Below are 6,113 nucleotides of genomic sequence, written 5' to 3' on the forward strand. Positions count from 1 at the left end.
GTTCCCTGAGGATACAGGGCTCTGCCCTGCCTCCCGCGGACTCGTGCGCTGCCCTCCCTGCTTTCTGGTCTCCTGTGTTGAAACGCCTGATGCTCTCCGCTGGGAAATTCCTTCATTAGAAATACAGTCTCGTCATCCTAGCCTCTTGGAAATGGTTGTGAAATGACTGATCCTTGTTTCTGCCGTCCGCTGGGGTATTTCGGAGTTGAGCAGTGCCGACGGTAAGTTAAGGGCAGTGAGTAGACGTCTCCAGGAGGTGGGAACGGTAGAAAAGGAAGCAGGCACGTCCTGGACCATCAGCATAAATACTTCCAACAGACATTCTCGGGAACCTGCTACCTGCTCTCTGGAGACATAATGGGACCAAAACAAACAAATCACAGTGACAGGAGCGCTGCCCTCGAGCTCATCATGACATGTGGGACATACACATGAAAGTAAGCGACAGCCTAAAGTAGCAAGGCTACGTGTAGGGTGACCACATTTTTCCAATGAAAATGAGCTCGTGCAGTCCAAAGGTACTTATGGGGACCGAATGGCATATTGCCAGTCAGCAGTGTGTCGCTCAAAGGTAAGAGTGACTTAAGAAGCTGGGCTGGTTGCTAGGCCTTGCGGAGAGGGTGGGGCTTGAGGGCGAAGGCGGGGCGTGCAGAGGACCCTGGCGCCCCGGGCGCAGGAAGGGGGCGAGGAGGGCGCTCCGCCAGGGCGGGGCCGCGGGCGCAGGAGGCCGCCCGCGATGCCCGCTGGAATAGAGGGCAGAAGTAATTACTAGGAGTGCGTAAGCGCGGGGGGGGAGGGCTTTCTAGGTGAGATCTGGCTGTTGAATAGGCTGCCCTTGGATGAGTGAAACTTGGAATGATTTTATTTACCACCACTTCCTAAAAACACACTGTCAATAAGATTTCTCTTCTCCACCCCTTACGTTACTTTTTGAGCAGGGTCCATAGTTTTGGGGGCAAATTTAGGGCTTTTACTACATCTAAACAAACAGTCCGATCCCTCGTCCCATTTAGAGCTCCTGTCCTGCCGGCAGCTGGGGCCCAGCCTGTGGTGTGCGCAGCAGCCGGGAGGGGGGGCCGGTCTGCATCGGCTCTGCCGCCGCCCACCCGCGCTCTTGGCTGCCTTGGGGCTGCAGACGGCGGCGACGGGTGAGAGAGAAAGAGGCAAAGGCTGTTTCTCGCAGCTGCTGATGGTTGTGATTTTCTTTTGGCGACCTGATCACGGCAGGCACCCAAACGCTGACTCTTCCACAGCGCGCAGCGATGAGGTCCTTGGAACTCCGCGGACGTCCTGACACGGCCCTGCTCCCCGGCCTGTATCAGCTCCATCCTCTGGTGGGTCACCCACAGCCTCTTGCTGCTGGGATCTTCCCAGCCAGGCAGCCAGTTTTCTTGGAGTATTTTCTCTCTCTCTTTCTCTTTTTTTAAAATTAAAGTATCACTGATATATAATATTATGCTGGTTTCAAATACATAGCACAGTGGTTTAACATTTACCCATATCATCAAGTGCGGTCCCTGTCCATCGGCGGAGTCAGATGCTACAGAATCAGCTGTATTCTCGTGGGGTGCTTTGAAGGCAGTCCTGTCCCAAATACGCACCGTGATCTCTGCTTGGTCCACAGGAAACGCGGCCCATCCTTAGCGCAGAACCGGGCGACTGCCCGGGGCACAGCAGACCGCTCCCACCGCGGCCTTGTCTCCCGGCTCTGCCTGTAAGCAACTCCCGCTACGCTCTCCATCCTGAGCTTTCCAGGGGACAGTTAGGCATTAGTCTTTAATTTCATCCTGTATGACCTAATTTCCCGCAGACGTTTTCTCACCAAAATGTTATGTTTCACTGCGGCAGCAGAACTTCCAGCTGGAAAATGAAATACCTATCTCCTTTCTTGCAGAGAGCACCAATCGCCATTAGTGGGTCAACTGGGATACGTTGGTTTGGTTTGGAGGTGGAAGGGGAGGCGCGGGACAAGACTTTCTACTCACATGAATGCTCTTACTACCAAGAATCTCATTACTGAGTCTCTTCTTCTCTTATAAAGGTTGGAAATGAGGGATGGTAGTGATTGTCCGTAGATCAGTTCGATCCTCTCTTAGTCCTGCATGGCTGTGTTTGGTAACTTTCCTAAATAGAAGTGCATTTGTCACCCATTATCCACAGCTTGGAGGCTTTGGCTGAAAATCTGAGACAATCTCATCCCACATCCTGTGACGTGGGCAACGGAGTCTGAGGAGGAGGAAGACATGAAGGAGGGGAATACACTTACATTTTTCTGCACAATTTGCCTAGGACTCTAGGGTCTGCCTGAGCCCCTGTAAACAATCTTCAAGTGGTGACTTCGGCTTATTGGCTTGTTTGGACTGTGGCTGCCTGAACTGACCTGGAGCTGGTGCTGACGGGCCCTAATGAGGGAGCTTTGTCTCTTTGTATCATCGGTAGTGGATTTGCAGCCCCACTAAGTCAGTCTACCTCTTTCCTGCTTAGTATTAGAGATACTTTGTTTTCTATCAGTTGCTGTCTAGTATTCTTTCAAAATGAGCTTAAATATTTAGCACCTAAGTCTGGGTGTTATTTTCTCCTCTAAGTTACGTCCCTTAAAGGAAATCCATTGTAAGATGATAATGCCTGTATGCTACTTCCAAAATGACCATTTAGTGTATTCCTCTTTGATATATGCTCTTTGTGCACATTGTGGCATACCTTTGAGATGTCATGTGGGAAATCCTGGGGCTTATGTTTTTAAAAAATTCTTTATTTGATATTTTCATTACAGCAGTAGCCCATGCTTGTACATAACAAGCAGTACTATGGAACAAACATACATAAAAGACAAAGCTAATTATCCCACCTCTGTCCCAATACCATCCATTTACTGCCGCTCCCCTGTTATATCTTGTTAGTACATATACAAATATATATTCAGATATGTTGGGGATTTGCTAATCTGTTATCATATAAATATAACCATGTTCCATACAGTTCCAGGTTTTTGAGGATTCCATACTGTGTCCTGATTTTCTTTTAAATATTCTCAGTCCATGCATTTCAACTTACTTTTTTCAATCGACAGTTTATCATAGACTTCTCTGCAAGTTAGGGTACATATCTATAACAATATTCTTTAATTTCTTTGTACATAATCTCACTCTCTCATACACACACATTATTTTACATAGAAGAGTTCATTCTGTGAATACTTGGGTATGTTCATTTTGCTTAGACTTTCCATTTTTTTAATTTATTTGCATCCTCTCCCTCTCTCTTCCCCTTCTGCCCTATTCATCTGCCCTACCATTTTCTCCTCCAGGGAATTTGTATGAACAACATGATGAATATTTTTTCATGTTTTTCTCCTTTTCTTGTTTGTTTTATAAAAATGAGATTATATTTTATACTCTGCTCTCATACTTAGTTTTCTCATGCAATAAAACTTCATTGAAATCCCTTTGTGTTGACTGGCACATGCAGTCCTCTTTGTGGCTACATAATATTTCACAGCGTGGAGGCATGTAATATACTCACCTGTGCCTCTCTTAGTGGGTATTCACTTCAGTTCAAATTGTTGTTTTCACTATGAATGATACTGCAATGAACATCATTATACATATACCCTGGGAATTTTATTTCTAGGAAATAGATTCCCACAAGGATTATAGGGTTTAAGACATGTGCATAATTTTATGTTTAATGAAAATTGCCAGATTCTTTTCCAAAAGACTTCACATTACCACCAGAAATTTATAAGAGTAATTATTTCCCCTAGTTCTAATCAGAAATAGGTGTTATCACCTCTTTAAACTTTTGACCATCTAATGAAAAAGTGAGTACTTTATTGTTATTTTAATTTGCATTTCCCCGACCACTAGTGAGTCTAAGCATCCTTGCATATATTTTTTGACATTTTGCATTTGCTCTTCTATAAATGCAACATATTCTGCCCATTTGGGGGCTTTGTGTATATGGTGGTGGTTTCAACCTTAGCAAGTTGTTGTAGTTCTTTCTGTATTGTGTCTATTTGCCCTTTTCTTGTCACAAGCACTGTGAATATGTTTTCCTCTTTCATCACTTATTTGTTGAATTTGGATTTGGTGTAATTTGCCCTTCAAATGTTTTTAATTTTTTAGATTGCCAAATATGTCTTTATGAAAACTGGCATCTGGATCTCCTCTTAGTTGAGAAAGTCTTTCACTCTAAGTTCATATGTTGTTGCCTAGTATTCTTGTAAGATTTTTATTGTTTTATAATTTATGTGGTATGACACAGAGTATGGCTATGTTTTTTTCCAGATGGATAACAGTCATGCCAGCACCATATGGTGATAAACTATTCTTTTCTTCCAAATGGAAATACCCCCTTTGTCTTATATTAAATTCACATATGTCCCGGGGTCTATTTCTGGGTTCTGATATGTCCTATAGACCTGACTGTCTGATCCCAGACCAGAGCCACAGGGAGTTGATCATAGTGGCCTTGTGTTTGCATTCTGCTATCTCCTGAAGCATATTCTCTGTCACCATTCATTTTTATATGCCTTTTATGTTCTTAAGCTTTATTCTTCCATATGAGTTCTAAGATATTTTGATCCAACATTCCTCCCCCTTTTTAAAAAATCAAATATGGTTAAAATTTTAATTGGAATTGCATTGACTTTACATCTTCAGTTTGAGAGCTCTGTCATTTAAAAAATGTCTTCCCATCCAAGAACATGGTAAATTGTTCCACTTGTTCAGATCATGTTTTACGTCCTTTGGTAAGATTTTTACTTTTCTGCATTTAGGTCCTATGTCTTTTTAAAAATATGTGGCTACATAGCTCCAATAACAAATGGTATTAATTTCTTTTATATTCAATGCCCTTTGAAATGCTAAAAAAACTCAGAATACAGATCATATATATGTTTTGTTATATACCTAAGTTTAATTTTCTTTGGAAATTGTATTGTGTATGTAAAATTGATTGTAAATGATATTGTGTTTTAAATGCCGTTGTCCATGTTTTCACTGCTAACATGTAGAAACGCATTTGAGATTTTTTGTGTGTACTGGTCTTGTATCTCATGATCTTATTCAACTCAGTTCTAACTAGGGTTTTTTGTTGTTTTTTTGTAGATCTTTGGGATTCCTATGTAGATAATCATGTTACCCGCAAACAGGGGTAGTTTTATTTCTTCCTTTCTGGTTTGTATGATTTTTCTTGCACTATAGCAGTGACTAGACTTCCCTGTGCTATGTTGAATCATAGTAGCAGAAGTGGACATCCTGGCCTTGTTCCTAATCATAAGGAGAAAGCATTTAGACTTTCACCGTTAAGTATCATTTTAGCCATCTGATTTTGTAGATTATTAGGCTGAGGTAATTCTCCTCTATTCCTATGTTGCTGGGAGTTGTTTCTTGTGTGTGTGCTTTTTTTAAAATCATGAATGGGTGTTGGATTTTGTCAAATTTCTTTTTTTTGTCAATGTTGTGGTCATAATGATCATATGGTTTTTCTTCTTTAGCCTGTTGATATAGTGGATTATGCTGATTCATTCCCAAATGTTGAGCTAGCCTCGCATACCTGGAATAAATCCCACTTGGTCATGGTGTATAATTTTTTAAATACTATGTTGGATACAACTTGCCAATATTTTGTTGAAATTTTTGTGTCTAAGTTCATGAAAGACATTAGTAGGTAGTTTTCTTTTGTGTTATTCTCTTTGGTTTTATATCAAAGTAATACTGGTCTCATAACACTAGTTGGGAAGTATCCCCTCTGTTTCTATTTTCTGGAAGAGGCTGTGTAAAACTGGTGTTAATTCTTTTTTTTTTTTTTTTTTATTGAAGGGTAGTTGACAACAGCATTGCATTACATTAGTTTCAGGTGTACAACACAGTGATTCAACATTTATATACATGATAATTCTAGGTACCAGCTATCACCATACCAAGTTGTTACAATATTTTGACTATATTCCTATGCTATACATTACATCCCGGTTACTTATTTATTTTACAATTGGAAGTGTGTTTATATATATATATATATATATATATTTTTTTTTTTTTTGTGAGGGCATCTCTCATATTTATTGATCAAATAGTTGTTAACCACAATAAATTTCTGTATAGGGGGGT

General features: G+C 41.1%; 1 long non-coding RNA gene across 1 annotated transcript; it reads left to right on the top strand.

Moving 5' to 3' along the window:
• Positions 1 to 713: 713 nt before the first annotated feature.
• On the top strand, positions 714 to 5,052 carry LOC118924587 (uncharacterized). Its single transcript, XR_005029670.2, has 3 exons — positions 714 to 778; positions 1,625 to 1,714; positions 2,161 to 5,052. It is a non-coding gene; the product is annotated as an uncharacterized LOC118924587 (long non-coding RNA).
• The last annotated feature ends 1,061 nt before the right edge of the window (positions 5,053 to 6,113 follow it).

Source organism: Manis pentadactyla, chromosome 9 (genome assembly GCF_030020395.1).
Source record: "Manis pentadactyla isolate mManPen7 chromosome 9, mManPen7.hap1, whole genome shotgun sequence".
In the NCBI taxonomy this organism is placed as follows: Eukaryota; Metazoa; Chordata; class Mammalia; order Pholidota; family Manidae; genus Manis; species Manis pentadactyla.